This window comes from Orbicella franksi, chromosome 3 (genome assembly GCF_964199315.1).
Source record: "Orbicella franksi chromosome 3, jaOrbFran1.1, whole genome shotgun sequence".
Lineage (NCBI taxonomy): Eukaryota > Metazoa > Cnidaria > Anthozoa > Scleractinia > Merulinidae > Orbicella > Orbicella franksi.
In genome coordinates, this window is record NC_138147.1 from 23,016,604 (window position 1) to 23,035,109 (window position 18,506).

Genomic DNA, 18,506 nt, shown 5'->3' on the forward strand with positions numbered 1-18,506 from the left:
CCCGCGCGTCGAAAAATGATGAATGCCTTTCTGCTTCATCAAATCCTGAAACGTCTTGTTGTAGAATTCCTTCCCGTCGTCCGTCTGGAGATTGATGGGTTTTCTACCTCCTTTCAGGATCTTTGCCATGGCTTCCGTCACCGCTTTACCCGTCTTGCTCTTCAAGGGCTGGACCCAGGCGTGCTTGGAAAACACGTCCACTACCGTCAAGAGGTAACGATACCCTCGATTGTACCTCGAAATATTGATCACCTCGATCAGGTCGGCCGTCCACTGCTCGTCGATGCCGAACACCACCACCGGGACCGTGGGAAACCGACGACGTCTGGGTTTGTGCAACGTGTACCCCAAATCCCGTTGCAGGACCTCGCGAGCACGTCGTACCGAGATCTTATTGGCCTGGGCGAATCGCGTCAGACCGCCCAGACTACCGGGTCTGGAAGGATCCCGATACCGTCCCAGTAACGTTCCGGTCGAAAGCGGCTTTTGCTTCTTCTTTTGACCTTTCTTCTTCATAGTCGATAAAGTTTGTACACGCACTGTCTCCACAACTCGAAACGTTGCTCCCGTACCTCGAGATACTTCTTAAATGAATCGGGTTGCCGTTTCAACCACAAGATATAAACCACAAAACGCATCACGTTGGGTTCGACGTCGGTATAGTCAAACACCTCCAAGGGCGAATCACAGACATTATCAGGGATGGGTTCACCCCGACCGTATCGCTCGTAAACTCTATCGCACTTGGAACACAAGGTGGTCCAACTCCATCGATCGGCCATGGTCGCACACACTCTCGAGATCAACCAACACAAGGCATGAGACATAATGATTTGAACCCAATTTTTTATTCACACTTTCTTATATGTACAAAAACGTCGTGCCTGATTGGTTCTTACGTAAAAATCGACTCTGATTGGATAAACGAAAAAGAAGGCGAAAAAGACTTAGTCCGAATCTGAAAAGTAATGAGCATAGTCCGTGTTCTTACATTCTTGACCGTACTCATTATCACAGTCTTCCTCATAGGTATCCATGGCATAATATTTACAATTTCTCCAATCACATTTACCGGGTCTCCACTTCAGGGCTTCCTCCTCGTCCCCTTCACATAGAATGCTTGGCGCATACTCTCTCTCTACACTCACCACACAGGTCATCCTCCGCGGCCTCGATGGCACGGAAGAAAAACCGATCCTTCCACAGATCACGCTGACGCATGATATCGTAGATCAACTCTTCCAACTTCAGACACGTTTCCCTGTTAGTGCACCTGTTGAAAGTCATCATCTCCTCCACCCTGGGACTCTGGTCTGACTCCCTCACCCGTCGTGACAGGTCTCGTGCGAACCGCAAGGGTTCAAACAGATCACGGATGGCATCGCTCATCATGTACGTGAGATTATCCGTGGCGATCAAACAGGCACGCTCGGCGTCCAGGGTGGGATCACTACAATGAATGAATTTGAATTGACCGCTACCACTTCTGTACATCACGCGACACCACTCACCACAGAACAAAAACACGTGTTCGTTCTTCTTCATCATCTCCAAAATCGTACCACCCCAGTCAGGACGACGTCTCATCAAGAGCTCAAAAGACCACAGACTATCGGGTATTTGACCTGACGGTTCGAAGAGATTGTCAAAAATGTACAGGTCCACCTTGGCATCTGGAATGGCGTCGAGATCTCTTAAAGTGTGTACCTTCAGATCCACGATCTGTTCCACGAGGTCCCGAATCTGGTTCGAGTTGCTATAGTAAGTCATCTCGACACCCCTCAGACAAACTCGTTAAACTTCTTTCCTTCTCGATCCGCTCGCTTCGTGATCTCCAAGCCCGACAAATGAGGATAGCAACTACGAACGCCCCAGTCAATCAAGTGCCTCTGGAGCCTATAGTACAAAGGAGAGACAAGACGTAATTCCAATTCAATTATCCTAGCGTGTAACGGTCTTTCGCCTTCTTTTTCGATTGTATCCACTACGTCAGAAGCTCGATTCAACTGTTGTCTAAGATCTTCAAGGATCTCTTGCACGTCTCTCTCATCCAAAATCCTACAGGTCATCACCGCGTCAACAGCAAGTCGAGAATGACTCGCTGCGTCCAAACTGGATCCTTTTATACCCGCGCCGTGGATCCACTTTCACTCCGTACTTTCCCGGATCACGTGCCCACTTCAGATCCCGCCAATCGGAACGAAGACCGTCACATGATCCCATCACACTACACGTCACTGATTGGTCAAAAACGTCCATAAAGTCGAACAACGCATTCCATCACGAGTCACTTTTCAGTAGAAGTCGTCATGGATTCACACGTCGAACCCGTCAGGAAAAAGAAAAAATTGTCCAAAAAGAAACTGGAACTGCTCTTACCCAAGAGAGTGGAAAGAGAAGTAGGAGGTAAACAACTACAATCCACTTTAGATAGATGGTTATTCAAAAAACCTCGTGCCAGACTCCGTTTCAACGAACGCGTCCTCTTCAAAGAAATCACCCCGGACTCGGTCAGTTGGACCACCGTCCCTCTCAAAGGCTTCTCGCGACCCTGGAGCGCCTTTTCGATCCAACGCCAAGAAGTCAAAAGCCAAATGAAAAGTAACCATGACAAGCGAAGGCAAAGACCGACCCCAAGAACGTGCGAAAAACCACCCACATCCTAGAAACCATACGACGTGAAAACACCTTGTTGGGATACTAACTCGTTCTCTATCTTCACAGACTCAAAGCTACCTGCCATTCAAGGCGGACGCATGACCGTGATCAGAGACTCACCTCCTCGAACCATGCAAGTCCTGGAAGCCATGGGACTCGACAAATTCAAGAAAGACGACCTCGTAGAAGTACCCCCTGAAGTGGACGACCGAGGAGAATTCACCGAAGTCCAAGTGTTGGAGGAATTCGACCCCGATCAGTTCCTGAACCAACTGAAACCACAAGATTCCATCTGCCCACGTTGCATGGTACCCCTGACATACGGAAGCGTGCGAACCCCAGACGGTGGTACCTGGGAATATTACCGATGCCCCTCTTCCAGATTCTACACCAAGTGTTATGTGACCTGTGGCGTCAAAGAGGTGGGCACTTACCTGAGACGCGTCGAAGAACAGACCCACCCCTGCTACAGGAACATCGACCCGGCTCGTTTCCGATGTCTATGCAGCAAGTCCCTGGTCTTAGCCACCTCCCACTCCCAGTCCAACCCAGACAGGCTCTATCTCAAGTGTCCCAAGCGTACCTGCAAGTTCTTTCAATGGATCGACGAATACCCACGAGGAGTCGCCGAAGCCATACTGATTAATGGACAGACCCCAAACTAAGAAAAAGACAGTTTTTGTAAAAAACACACTCCGATTTTTATTTCACATTATTTTTCAGTTTCTAAGAAAGGCAGGGTGGCGCAGTGGAAGCGCGTTGGGCTCATAACCCAGAGGTCCGAGGATCGAAACCTCGCCCCGCCCATTTTTAATTCACATTTCTTTTTTACACGTTGGGTAATTTGTCCTCCGCGTCGATCATGGTTCGCATCGTTACTTGATCACAATGGTTGAAAGTACTATAATAATCGTTTATTGATTGATATCCCGAAGAAAAAAGAGGGCGCCGGTCAATAGGACCGTGCACACGTCCCACCCTGTAATAAGTGGAATGACCAATAAAAAGTTGTTTTTGTTCTATTTTCAGACTCCATGTCTCGATTTCCTAACCCTCAATGTCTATGGTGCAAGGAAGGATACACTTTCAAACACAGTATCAGAGACTACTTCCTGACACCCTGTTGCGACCAATTCTTTCACGGAACCTGTAAAGCCCTCCACACTGAGCGGTTGAAACCCTCGGAAAGACTCTGCCCTCATTGCAAAGCCGTGAATTTCGGACTGCCTCCCGATGACAACCCCAAAACCAAGTCCTAAAGAGGTAAGCGCTTCGATGGTCTAATGGTTAAGACGTTGAGTTGTGGCCTCAAAGACCCAGGTTCGATTCCTGGTCGGGGCATTAAATTTTTTCTTTTTTATTCCCTATAGAGACGATGAAAAAATCACGCAACAAACCATGTACATTCTCTCGTTAAAGGATCTTTATTAGTGTTACAGGCATGAATAAAAATGTTTTTTTCACTCCTCTGATTCTGGTGTTTTTACAATTTGTTTGACAAATGCTCGGTACGCCAACTCGTCTCTGTTGTCCCAACTGCTCTTCCACGCTTCCCATCCGTCCTCAAATCCCTCCGGCAACTTCTCCAAACACACAGGGTCTTTAAACGAGATGGACTGGTCAGCAAGCATCTTCTCAGACAGCATTTTTCTGAACCTCATCACCTCATCCGTCAGCTTCGTCACCTCTTTCTTCAGGAGGACATCCATAGCGTGAGAAACGGCGCATTTCATTATCTTTCCAAGAATACCGTCATGAACAGCATCCATCACCCTCGCGGCAAGTTCTTCTTCTATCTCCTCTTCAGAAACCTCCACCTTCGTCTCGCTCTCCTCTGAAGACATCTTCTAGTCACCGATCTCAAAAACAACAATACTCACTCGACACTCACGCAAACCCTTTTATTCCCATCCAAACCTCGATTTCATGCACGTCACAACCTCGATCTCATGGATTGGCTATCGCCTTATTTGGACATGCGCGTCACAACCTCGATTTCATATTTCTCCTTATTTGGACATGTTGCCCTTATTTGGGCACGCGCGTGACCTGGGATGCAAAAGACTGCTGACCTGTGACGTCACTGCAGACGCATATTTTGATAACCCCCTAACTCATGAATATATTCATGAGCAAATCCGGCCCTCTGATTGGTCGAGAGCCTTTTTTAATGATATGCACGGCCTTCTGATTGGCTACTGCCCACACAAGCGTCCTATACTACTTATATTAATTCACAAATCAGCATTGCATATTTAAAATGAGAAGAATGAATGAGACTGCGGAATTCTTATTTGTAAGACGAAAATAATTTGTCATCTTTCGCTGCATTTAAGCAGCGCGCTTTGTATACATTTCTAGTTTAGCAACCAGTGACAAAATAAAAACGGCAAGCAAAATCATATAATTCCCGGTTTCGTTTCAAGAAAAGTTTCAATTTGCAAATAAAAGCATCAGTAGTCATTTCACTTACTTATAGTGAGGAGACCACTTTCTTGTTGCTGCCTCTTTATTTATTCCACCCCTTGTGCCTTGATTGCGACTACTGTCGAGGATTCCGCCGTGACCACATTTGCTGACGTTAGTTGGCTTTGAAATATCCTGCCCTCCGTAATATCCACTGGTTATTTTCTGTATTATCAAGTTGTTATCGCAGTTTCCATTTTGTTTTATAGCCAGCGGGCAGGAAATGCAAGTTTCTTCGTTTGGTTTTGCGACATACTGAGAAGGAATCGAATTTGCTGGATTTGTTAGTGCGTAAAATTTTCGCACTCCATTTTCAAGTTCGACCCAATTTGAGTGGCTGTAAAAGTCTTGTAGCGTGTGTAAATATTGACCAGCAAGTTGACGAGCGTATTCAAATTTGACGCCTTTCAATAACGATGTTACTATTTGTGATTTCAACTCTAACAGTCGGTTTGACCCTTCCTTAAACTGTTCACCGCTAAAATGAGCGGCAGCGACACTCCGCAAAGGCGCTGTATTTACTTCTGCGTTTGAGCTTTGTATTTCGGTGATAGCGTTTTGTAGACGCATTCTGGACATCATCACACTGAACAGATTTTGAACCTTACCAGGCGCACTTGCCGTGATCACCATTCTTTGTAAATCTTCAAATTTTACAGCCATTTCTTCGTCGATATATTGCGGATTATCCTTTATGAATTCTATCAGACATCGCAAGAGCCCAATGTTCGTAATGATAGCATGGTCGAGAGTTTTTAGTGCACTTTCTCGATCAAGTTCTAACATAGCAGACGAGAAAAACGCCTCAGAAGCAGTGGAAAACGTCAAGAAAATCACAAGGGCACGAGGAAGAGCCATGTATCATGAGCGTTTTTGTGTAAAGCCACGAGATAGCGGCGTCACTGAACAAACGCAGCTGGTAGCGGACAAGAAAGTTGACAGCTTACTGTGCCAAGCAGCACGCGCTTGTTTTGTGTATTGTTCTGAAATCATTTTTGTCTGCAAAACGCCAAAGGAGATTTGAATATTTATAGGGCTTATTGTTTTGTTTTCTGAGTGCAAATAATCTATAAATAATTAATCTCGCTAGCTGAAGGAAAATAAAGTGAAACAGAACAGTCTGCAATGAAAATGCGGCTGATGATGTTTAAGATTATTTACATGCGGTACTATTTTGACAGGTATTACTACAGAGCGCGTTAAATCAGCGGTCGATTCTTTTCTCTTTCCTATTTTTAGATTTTACTCTTTTTGAAAACATTGCTTCAAAATCTACTGTACTACTTTATTTGACTTCACTTGACGCTTCCCTAAGTGTGTACTGTCGTTAACACGGAGATACATTTGCTTTATATTCAGTAAGTTTTACTGTATTACTGGGCCATCTGTTGAAAAGCCATTATTATCTCCAGTCATGTTTGTTTTATATCATAAAGCTTCAAGCATACCACACGAAAACAAGATTTCAAGCTTTGTGAAACTTTTCTTTTCTTTTAAGTCCCCACTTTTATTAGTTATTTTATTTTAACTTTTTCCTTATCTGTCTATAACTGTTTTTGGTGTAGATATAGGTATCGATGAATTTTGCGTTTATAACGCAAAATCAGAATGTTGTGATTAGCTTTGTTCGCCTTTCATTTCAACTTCTTTTCTCTGTAACTGTTACTTAAGGGCCCATTAACCGATTTATGCACGCGCTCGCGCGCGTTGCTAAGGAGGTGAAATTTCACTTCCGGTTACTTACGTCAGCTTGAGCGCGGAAAATAAAAACTCAATAACTTCCAAATTCGCCTACATTTTAGATGTTTTTCTTTGTGTTTCACAAAATGCAAAGTAAAAAAGGTACAAGCGGAGACAAAATAAGAAAAAGACAGAAAAACAGGAGCAATAGAGAGAGAAAAACTAACTCCGTGTGGCTTTGTTTGATCTTACCGAAGTGCGCTGGTAGTGTAAATTGCGCACGCGCTGATAGGGTAACTTCCAATATATATCGGGCGCACTTCCGGTTTCTTTAAATGCTAAAGGAAACGCGGTTTTTCATTAAATCCAGCCTTTTTCGACGGATTTCGACCAAAGCCAACGTTAGAAAGGTAGCTATGCATTCCTTTTTCAAAATCATGCTTTTTTCAGAAAATTACGAATTTTTTAACATTTTGAAATTCTCTCAAAATCTGACCTTTTAGAAATGAAACAAAATCTATGCATAGCGTAATGAGGATTTAAATTAAAATATTAAATCAATGAAAAAAATCCCGATAAAGTAATTTGCCTGGGAGCCTTTGCGTTTTTTCAGTGTTAGTCACATGACCATGGGTGTGGCCTGATGACGTCATCACCAGTGTTACTAATCATGAAAAAGTTAAAACACGTGAAATAAATCTGAAGTAACTAAAAGTTATGAGGTTATACGAGAATAAATTTTCCTTAGCAACAGCTCAAAAAGATCGGTTAATGGGCTCTTAACAGATTCACATTCCTCCTCATGGGCGAGTGATAGCCGGCTGACATATCGACTTCCAGTGTTTTTCAATTTGGAAAATGTCCTAGGCATTTCCAAGTTGTAAATGTAGATGGGAAAATTTTCACTTAATCCTTCGCTCCTTCATCACTCCTTCGCATCCTGTGAGACCTTTTTGCTTGCAAATCCGCTGACCGTAGATAAAGCGTTCGCGGTCTCTTGCGCACAAGCCGATTGTCGTCGATCACCGCGCGATAGGATAGGATATTCACCAAGTGAATTGTTTCATTGCCAATGTTACTTATTCTAGAATAGTTTAGATCTTTTCTTGTCATACTTTGTCGGTCCTAAGCTTTAACACATGTTTGAAAGAAGTCTGAAAGTAACGCTATGTACTCCAAAGTGGTTTAGCTCGATTCAAGTGCTAAAGTCGTTTTCATTTCTTATTAGGGATTCTTGCGCCGTTTTTAGTCGCGCGACCAATAGTGACGTCTGGCAGGTAATCGTAGCGCGCTGCTAAGTCTCGAAAAAACTGTAGTAAGCCACCTTGGCTCGAGTTGCACAATAAATCAGTCAATCAATCATGTCGTTTTCAGTTTTGAGGCATGACGATATGCGAAAGTTTGGTGGTAAACAATAAAGACAACAGAGAGTTTATGTCTCGGGCCTGTGGCTTGGATTTGTACAGTAGGGGTATCAAATGGCCTTTGCGAGCATTTGCGAGCGTCCGAGCGGTGCGTTTATTTTTCCAAGCATGAGCAGTGATCAAACTTGCCTTGTGAGCAGCAAGCACTTTAGAAAGTACAGATGCCAAAAAGCTTCTCTTGTTAGCAATCGATCTTCGAGGATATTGCGGTCACTGGAATTGCAGATGTGTTCACTGATGACGAAATTCAAATCAGACAAGACATGAGTTTCCTTGTTAAAGTGTATCGCCACCTCACAAGTGTTTTTCTTTGTACTCACGGCTGATTTGTGGTTACTGACGAAATCTCAGTTTTAACTCGTCGGTTTTGGATGTTACATACTGAACATAACATTTATTACAAGTGACTAACTAAATTACGTTCTTAGATTTACAATGAAGATGTTGTCTGATTGCATAGTTTCTGTTGGTACTGGCGCTAAAAAAGAGGTTGGACACTACTAAAAGTTTCTACACAGATCGCATTTCCCTTTAGATTTAAAGCAACCTTGTTTTTCTGCGTTGTTATGATTGGCGCGGCGAGGACATGCAAGAATTTCACAACTACAAGGCAGGATTTCCAAAATTTTGGGCAGTCGAGCACATTTTAATGAGAATCTGAGCATGCGAGCAGTTGCAAAACATTTTGCGAGCACGAGCAAACGAGTACTCGTCTATTTTTGCGAGCAATTCGAGCAAAGGCCAAATTTTGCGAGCACTTCAGTTCAAATTGAAGTAAGAGATCTTTATCGTCTAAAAAAACTACATGTAAACCCTAAAATTCCGTTTCGGGCATTCCATTATTTACTAGTGCGTAGTGGCTATAGCAGTGTCCACATAATGACAACTTTCGCTCGTTTCTTTGACGGTTTCGAAGAAGATTTAACTATTGTCAGCAATTCAATTCCCGAGAAGATTAAAGTAGTGAAATTGACCGTTATGGAAACTTAAAGATCGATTTTTAAAATAAACTGATGATGTATAAACAGAAGCAAATTTCAAGCAAAAATTCAATCCTTGCACAAATTTTGTTAAACTTGAAGCGTTAAAAGATCCTAGTCAACCATGATGCATTGCGCGTATCAAGTGCGTAATCCGCCATTTTCAATGCCATCTAAATGTTGGGAATTTCTCATTGTGGTAATAATCCAAGCACATCCTCAAGATCGTAGCATCTTTCTCCCAAATCGGAGTTTCAAGAATTAGCGCGGTGTGCGTTCGTTTTTATCCCTAATTTATTCCTTCCTTTTGTTTTCTTTTCTAAATAACAGAGGAAGAAAATAAATAAGGGAGAAAAACCCATGCCCAAGGCTCTAATTCTTGAAACTCCGGTTTGGCTTATTAGTGGAATTCTATTAGTATCTGATCCAATGCGAATGCTGCAGTCTGATGGAATCATCTATCGTACGTTCTCCACCACTCTCCAGTCCTTCGGCCTCATTCTAGGCTTATACCAGCTTACTTTTACTTATTTTTCCTTGTTCCTTTTTCTTGTTCCCTGCTAGCGGAGGCTCTTTTCCTGGTGTTCGCTGACGGGAGAAAAAAGACCTCTGCCATGGGTCGAAAATGGCTTTGATTTAACTGCCGTCCACAGTCTTGGACGGCTTTATTTAAAACGCGTGCTCCTTGCGTTGGTCGTTGACCGCAACTTGAGCTCGTTTCGTCTTGCGCATTTCTTTACATTAATTCTGCTGTCATTTATTGAGCCCACATTGTAAACATGGCGTGCTCGGCGTGCTCGAAAGAGTTCAATCGTAAAGAGTTACTAAGTTTGCTTTCTTCCGTTTTGGAAAACCTTGGCGATGGAAAGATAAAAAACTGAGTGACGTGCAGTTTAAGGCCCTGTGAATTGTGCATGCGCAACACGAGTTATCGTGAGTTATGGGGAATGTGTCGCTCGCTCGATGGGCTGTAAACATTATGCAAATTAGGTACGCTCGCGGCTTACTTTTAAATTTCTGTCCATCTTTAATTAAAATAAGCTGTTTTAAAGGTCTAAATTAAAAGATATAAGTTAAAGAAGACTCGGCCACCGAAAATGAGAACATCTAGAATCGTAAAATCGATGAGCAGCGCGAGTTCTCACTAGATGCAGACTTCGTATGGATTTTACTGAAACGGAAATCGTTGAAGAACGGTTACGGTATGGTAACTGCGCATACAGCGAGCGAAATGATATAAACACAGACCATTTATTTATTGAATCGCTAAAAGAATTGAAAAAAGAAAGGAAAAAAAAAATCTACATGTACCCGGAGTCGATCGCGGTTCCTATCCAATGCGGACTTGTCTACTACCCGCTGTGCTAAGTGATCATAACCCGAGTAAGACGGAGCCAGGAGGGAGAGGTGAACACGTCAGATTTGGCTGACCCTATGATCATGGCCATTATGACGTCACGGCTAAAGAAGCGCGCAAATGCAGAAAATTTTCGAAAATGGCTGTTGATACACCTTTTTGAGGCGGATTTCTCCAATCATTCCAGCTTTAAGTGGTGTTGTATTTGGATTTCAAGGAATAATTATCATTTTTCTTTCTTGAGAGGTAAGTAGATTTTAATTATAACTGAAAAATCTTGCATAAAGTGTATTTAAAGTGTTACAGTCATCGCTCTCCGGTGGAAATATGTGGTGCAGAATTTTGACCATTAGCCCTGTAAAATTGCCTTCTTTTACGTGATCGGTAACTTAAAGAAACGTGTAACGTGGTCACAGAAGAGCTTATATGTGTAGGAAAACATTGTAATTGAAGATGATTTTGAAGAATCGGTAGTAAAAATGATCAGTCCATTTGAGTATGAAATATCTGCGATCTTGTGCTCGGCACATGTTCTGCAACAGGCCTAGCAAACAGAAATATCCACAATGATGGAATGAGAACTTTCACAAACAAGAACTTAGGCTTAATTATTTAAATAAGACTTAAAGCCTGCCTACTGCACAGCGGTGGTTAAAATACAGACAGAGGATAAAATGAATATGCAGACTACAGACTTTTTAAAAAATATCCCATTTCCTTTTATAGAGAGCTAAGTGCTCCGGTTAGCCTGAAATATACAGCTCATGTTAGCCGGTGTAAGGTTAGCTGATTCTCTCTATAAATGAAAATGGGAATATGATATTCTTAAAAAGCCTGCAGTCTACATTTTACCCATGGTTTGCAGTCTAGCCTTGTAAGACTTTTCTTTAAGCATATGGATGTACAAGGCCCTCTCTCCTCTGCATAGGCCTCTTTCATGCTGCTTAGACTGTAGGCTGGTAGTTTCGAGTATATTCAATTTCCCATGGGGAGCTTCTGCGGAGGAGAGAGTATAAGGCCCCATTTATATGGTCTTGGGTACTGGAGACAACCCTATCAGACCCAACTTTATCAAGTTTTTATCCCTCCAGGATTACTTAAGCCTTTTTTCATATTCCAGTGCTCAGTTATCATTCCTTTTTTGGCTTCCTTTCAGTCATTTGATCACTGCAGGGTTTTGTGAGTTAATTTTGATTTCTTTATACCATGAGTTGTCCCAGGTAGGCCAGTCATAGTATTTTGATGAAAAAAGGTTACCAGCCCTACCAGGGTTACCCTGGTTATGTTGCCAAGGGTGACTTATGTTTCACTTTCTCAACAAAATGGTGAAAGTTAGCTCATCCAGGGTCACTGGGGCAAGGGCTTCCTTGGTTACCTAAGACCAAATAGGGGCCTCACTGTCGGCTGGAATCATGTATGCTTATATAACAAAACTTGAGTTCCAAACTCTGGTCACCTTGAGTTCCTATTGCTGGATCTCATTATGTTTACAAAACTGGCACAGTTGATCAGCAATATTTAGGAATTTGAAGTTTGATTTATTTCAATTCCTAAACAATATTGTGACTTTTGTCTATTTAAGGATCCAAAAATGCTTTATGCAGAGTGTTTGTTGTAGTTTGTTTGACACGCTTCAGAAATTTTATTTTTCCTTTGTACAGGTGAGGGTGCTAAAAAAATTTCTTTATGTGAATCTGAAGACTTCAATTCAATACACTGAAATGAGCTATTTTATGTTTTATAAATTATGATATTGGCTCCATGTACATTACCGCATTGTATCTGCTTGGACGGAACTTAAAAGGTGGATAGGGTTGGATTGCTTAATTGTGAGAGTTACTTATGTTAATCGTAAATACATATTGAGTTCCTTGTGTTAGATCTCATTAAGAAATTTATCTTTTAGTTTACATTTTCTGTTGAAAAGAGTTAGGGGCGATATAAAAACCAAAGAGGGAAGGGAGGTGATATAAACATTTACTTCAATTTTTAACTGGTGATTATTAAGAGGAGTCTTATTTGATCTTTTTAAACCTTAGGTTACCATCCTCCACCACCTTTGCAAGACCATTCAAGCAGGCCCCATTTCTGGCAATACACACAACCACCATGGAAAGCTGTCTATTTGTTGTCATTGTACTGTCAATTAAACATTCAAAACCCAATCTTGTGGGTTTTTTTTTGTTATTTGCTGAAAATGTACGCTTATCATTCTCTTGAAGCTGATAATAAACTCATCAATGCAAAAAGCAACAGGGAACCTGGGATGGATGGCGCTGGGGAGAAATCAGACTTTGGGTTCATGTTTACAAGTACAACCTCTGTGACACTTTTCTCTAGAATATTTCTTTGTAGGTCAGTTTAAACTTGATCTAAAATAATAGTTAAAGCTATCTTTATTTACATAAGATTTATGATGAAAATTAAAAGCGTAAAGTATAAAGGAAATAACTGATTATCATTTCAAACTTAGAGGCAGTAAAGCTTTTACAGTTTCTCAAGACAGATACTATTAGAAAACAAGGGGTTTGGTTATAATAAGAGATCACCAGATATTGATCTTTCCAGCTTTGTCTCAACCTTCCTTACTGAACTCTTTGTTTTGGCAATAAGTCATTTTGGCGTTACAAGTTTCTCCTGGATAAGGTAACTCTTATTGCCAATGGCTTAGCATAGGAAGTGTCCCTGTTAATATTTTCTTTCCTCTTTAATTCACTTGCGGCTGGGAACTAGATTCTGTATTTTTTAGTTCTTTTCATATAACATCCTATGAGTTTTCTTTTACAGCCTATACAAGTTTAATTGAACTCACTGTGATATTAAAAAAAAATAGAACCCAAAGCACCAGTGTAGGATACCTTTCTTGTCAAAGGTGCGAGACAAGAAATAGCTTTGCACTTTATGCGGACGCCCGAGGAAACAGATCCTGCGCCGATCTCATATTTGACGAACATTTTGACATGAAATAAAGCACCTTTCTGCCAAGAGGTCTCATCTATGTTATTGCGAATACCATCCGTTTCATCTAGGTCTCCCATACAGTGATTTTATATCATTTTACCACCTAAAATATCCACACGTCTGCACGGCTTGCGTCAGTTGGTTGGTCTCGCTGAAGAAAATGTTATCGTTGACAGTTTTGCGGATAATTTAGCGCAGAAAAATAATTCCTTGGTACATTATTTACTTTAATTTCCAACCCAACATATGACTTGATGGTTCAAATGTCTTTGTAAGGGAGCATTTTCCATCAGATACTTTCTCATACTTCGAGGGTTTCGAGTACTGATCAGCAGGTCCTCCACGCTATCGTCTACAAAATAATGGGTTTAAACCCACTGATCATTTTTATGCATATGTTAAATGATTCGTTTTCATAACCATTCAAACGTTTTAAACCATAACAAGGTCATATTTTTGTGTTCGTGTTGTTCATCGTTGGGTTCTCCAGATATCGCCAAGGAAACGGGCGCGACGCTTCACTTTTCAATCGCGTTTTCAATTGAGCGATCTCCAAATTTTGCGTGTTTTTGAGCCTTCCGACATCTAATTTTTGAAACCCAAGGTTTTTTTGGACACAATATTAATAGGTTATCTTATTCCTGTGGTCTGTTGATCGCTTTCTTTCAAATTCTTTGAGCAATCATCGGATGAAAAACTTTTCTGGTGTCATTTTTTAGCGGCCATTGAAACTTCACTGGCTAGCTCACGAGTGACGTCATAATGGCCAAGATCATCGGGCGCGCAATCGCATGGCAACTCAAGCAAAGTTGACCTCTCCCTCCTGGACGGAGCAAATAAAGATTATAATTAATTAAACCGCTGATAACTCAGCGGGCTCGAGTCTGTACGAGGATTGTCTGTCCCCTGTCGTCTGTAGGTTAATTTGTCCTTCACCGAACAAATTTGGTATTCGTGGATTTTTCTGACGCTCGCCAGTGTTTTTTTTTTTAAAGCTTAGAGATCACATGTGTTCAGTCGTCGGCAAATAGGGTCACAAAGTTTGTTTTGAGGAAAGGTCTTCATGACTTGTGTTGCACCGGGGTTCTTCGCAAGCTACACTCAACACAGGTAAGCTGAAACAAGATGTTTTGTTCAAGAAGCTTGCTTTCGAATGAATCGGAGTGAATCAAGGTGTAGTTGAAGGATATATCAGTCGTCGCGATCACAGTCTGGATCTGCAAAGAGTTTAACATTCCACATTAGGCCGCTTGTATCGGACTTTTTTGAACATGGTGAAACAGAAGTTTTTGAGACAGTTTGTCTTGTTATTTTTTCTTTGATTTCCTTGATGAAAGACCAGACGAGAAAGGAGTCAAAGCTGTAGTTTTGGGGCCAGAAAGTTCTGACACGGAAATTAAGGATGCTTTTTGAAGGTAAATACAACCTTGTGTTTACAAAGTCGGTGCGCTGTCAAGTGGGTTTTCAATAGAGTCCTAAAGTGTGACGTCACAAAAAAATAAATTTGAGAAATTATTGGATTTGGCGCCATTTTCGAATAGGTAAGGTAAAGGTAAAGTCTGCATACGAGCCAAGTGGCCCATCAGGCCGGAGCTTATCCCGGTTTCTGTAGCATGAAGCGACTAGGAGTATTTCTACTCCCCCCTGGATGGGATGCTAGTCCATCGCAGGGTTACCCCCAGCATTAAGTTCGTCGGTACCCATTTTTACACCTGGGTGGAGAGAGGCACTGTGAGAGTAAAGTGTCTTGCCCAAGAACACAACGCAGTGTCCCTGGCCAGGGCTCGAACCCGGACCGCTCGATTCGGGGATGAGCGCACTAACCATGAGGCCACCGCGCCTCCCCATTTTCGAATAGAGCGTCCTTAAAAAAGGGTCCTCTCCAAAAATAACCTCTTAATCGTGATTCCCAGCCGAAATATAAAGGATGAAAATTTGGTACTGCTCCATATAAACCTCTCTAATTTTGAGTCAGTTCTAAACTGAAGGAACTATTTTGAAGGGCTTGTATGGGATGCTATCAAACTTTGATCCCTTATATCTCTATCGGGAATTGCAATTCAGAGCTAATTTTTGGAATGAGGGCATCTTTTATGATCCTCTATAAGAATATGACATCATATCCCATAATTTCAAAATTTTTATTTTTGTGACGTCATCACTTTAGGACTCTATACAGATCGCGGATTTCAAGCAGCTTCCTGGACTTAAGAAAACAAAAATGGTAATGTACAGTATTACTTTGAAGTTTAATTCAAATTTTTGAACGACTAGTAAAGCCACGACCGATAAAATGACTGCAAAAGCCGTCGGCAAAAACTTAAGCTTTCGTTTCAGCGTGAAGAATTAATTTGAACATGCTGTCACGCAGCGCAGCACGTCTGCGAAATTTTGAACATTTTTTTGCTTTTAGATAGTTTTTTTTTTTTTTTTGCCTCATCTTGAATGAAAATTTATTGTTATTGAACTTCCTGTCATGTTTCTTTCATTTGGTTACCTTTCTTTAGAAATTTTAGGTTTTTAAAGTTAACAGTATTTTTGAACCGCGGATTTCAGCATATTTAATTTACGGCGACCTCCGCGGCCGTGTTTGTTTAGTTTATTCGCCTCGTTCAAATACATTTTTTTGAGTTTTATTCAGCTACTACAAAACTCCGGAGAATAAAACTAAGTGGGCACTAATTTAGCACAGCTGAAATACGATTTATCTCAAAATAATTGGCTTGTTTTTGTCGTCTTTTTTATTTACAACTTTCATCTTTCTTTCACTGCGCTGTATTACTACGATTATCAGTTGAAGAAGGCACGAGGGAAGTTTGGTTACGAAGTTTTGGCCTTAAAATTATGGTGTTGTCACGGGCAACTTACCTCGTTTCCGTTGGTAACTGAATATCAACAGCCGTTGGTCGCCTGTCGCGTCGCCTGTCGCGTCGCCTACAATTTCGCGTCCTTTGCTGCCAATGACGTCAAAGGCCGACAAGTTGTCAATGGATACGGAGCCAGTTGCTCGTGACAACAACACGATTTTTACGTTAAAACTTGGTGACCAAACTTTCGTCCCGCCTTTCTCAACTGATAATCGTAGTATTTGTCGCACGCGAAGAAATTATCTGATTTCTTGTCTTTAAATTGTTGTTTAGACATGTCTTTTTGCTTTTTTTTTCCGGTGCTTTCTCAAATGTTATCCGCTATGGTAAAAGAATGGAAATTTTGTTGTTTTCGGTTTCGTTTTTGCGTGTTCAATTTTCTCGGGTTTTGTCGCGCGGCGAAGAAAAAAAATATAACTTCTTGTTTTCTTATCAGTTTTAATACACCTCAAGTTGAGTTCTTTTTGTTGATATTTTTTTTATATTTTGGCCCGTAATTTGTTCAACTTGAAATAAACGATATCTTATCAGGAGCCATAATCGATATCTTATCAGGAGCCATAATCATTATGGCTCCCGATCGTATACATGGCTGTGGTTACTGGGCATATGGCTTATTAGTATATTCTCAGCTCCGACTATTGCATTTCTAGCTCTCTGATTGGCTCAAAAACTCCGACTATGAGCCATTAGTCGGAGTTTTACCTTATATGGAAAACAGTGCGCCAAGTTTAAAAATTTTCCGCTCTGTAAAATTGTTGAAATAAAAATCGGCGGCAAAAACCCGATTAAGAATATACTAAAACAATTATTCCATTCGACCTTGTTGGATATGAAGTGATCATAACCAACTCGCGCTACGCGCTCGTTGGTTATTTATCACTTCATATCCAACGCGGTTTCATGGAATAATTGTTAATTATTCTGCTTACGTACGCTCGCTCTGAAACATTTCAAAAAAACTCCAGGGCCGGGTTGTTCAAAGCACGATTAAGCTAATCTAGGATTAGCGTAAATTTTTGTTTCAATTTTGTGACTTTTCAGTGAAGTTTTCTGTTCAAATATTTCGTCCCTCAATTTTGGCTTTGACTAATGTCAAACTCCAGGAAACATGGAGAGTGAAAGCTCTTTTATTCAAGAGAAATTAGAACTCAGGTTAACTTTTAATCCTGGATTAGCGTTAATCGACTTTCGAACAACCGGGCCCAGGGAATTAGGGGTAGGCTGTGAATCATTATGTCACACCCATGTTTTCGCACCAAAACTTATACAAATTTTAAATTCGAATCCGAGCAAGCGGAACAAGTGGACTTCATTTTATAGAAGTAGAAGTCTACTTGTGGCAAGTCTATCTGGAGGCATTCATGCAGGATGTAAGCGTTAACTTTGAATGGCTACCCTGGAATTGCAAACACTCATGCCCCGTCCACACTACGCCGGAGAAATTTGGAAAGGGTGTTAATCACTCTGAAAACACATCAAATGTTTTCCGTTAACACTTCGTTGGAGAAATTTGAAAACGCAACAATCACCAGTCATTTTGCATTTGTGTTTGAGGAAATCGTGACGTCATCGTTTTGGAAAAGCTCCATTTTGAAAATGTTTTCCGTCCACATTAAAACACAAAGCCGGCGTTTTCAAATTCCTCGGGTTTGAACAGTGTTTTCGTTTGAAGAGCGCCCGTTTTCGTGGCGAATTATTGTGGGCGGAAGACCTAACCGTAGAAATAAAGCTGCGTTTTCAAATTTCTCTGGCGTAGTGTGGATGAGGCCTCGGTATATTTGTTTATCAAGTATTACAAATCAAACCTGATGGTCAAAATTGCTAAAATTACGCACTGGTCGGTAAACACGCACTGAGTATCAGATAAGATCGAAAGCTCCGGTGATTTCACAAATTGTTCTTACGGACAGACTGGTTGGTGGTTTCCACTGGAATGCTAACAGCCTCATACCAAGAGTCTTCGTTCTTCTTGACCAGCGGTCGGGAAACGAACGACCCTGGAGAAATCCGATTTGAAGTCAGAAAATATCGGACTTCCAGTTGAATTGTGCCTAGCTCATAAACACGTGACTCAATCAAGTAGCTTGTGTTATTCTTTAGCATGCGAGGG

The 18,506-nt window shown here is 41.4% G+C and overlaps 2 non-coding genes and 1 pseudogene across 3 annotated transcripts in view; 2 read left to right on the forward strand and 1 right to left on the reverse strand.

Moving 5' to 3' along the window:
- Positions 1-6,129, reverse strand: part of LOC145482658 (von Willebrand factor A domain-containing protein 7-like) — an 82,281-nt pseudogene extending 76,152 nt beyond the window's left edge. The window contains exon 1 of the transcript XR_014048791.1: positions 5,132-6,129. The product of XR_014048791.1 is annotated as a von Willebrand factor A domain-containing protein 7-like (transcript). The remainder of the gene's footprint in view (positions 1-5,131) is intronic.
- On the forward strand, positions 3,393-3,464 carry Trnam-cau (transfer RNA methionine (anticodon CAU)). Its single transcript has one exon. It is a non-coding gene; the product is annotated as a tRNA-Met (tRNA).
- Positions 3,928-3,999, forward strand: Trnah-gug (transfer RNA histidin (anticodon GUG)). The gene has a single exon. It is a non-coding gene; the product is annotated as a tRNA-His (tRNA).
- Positions 6,130-18,506: the final 12,377 nt, after the last annotated feature.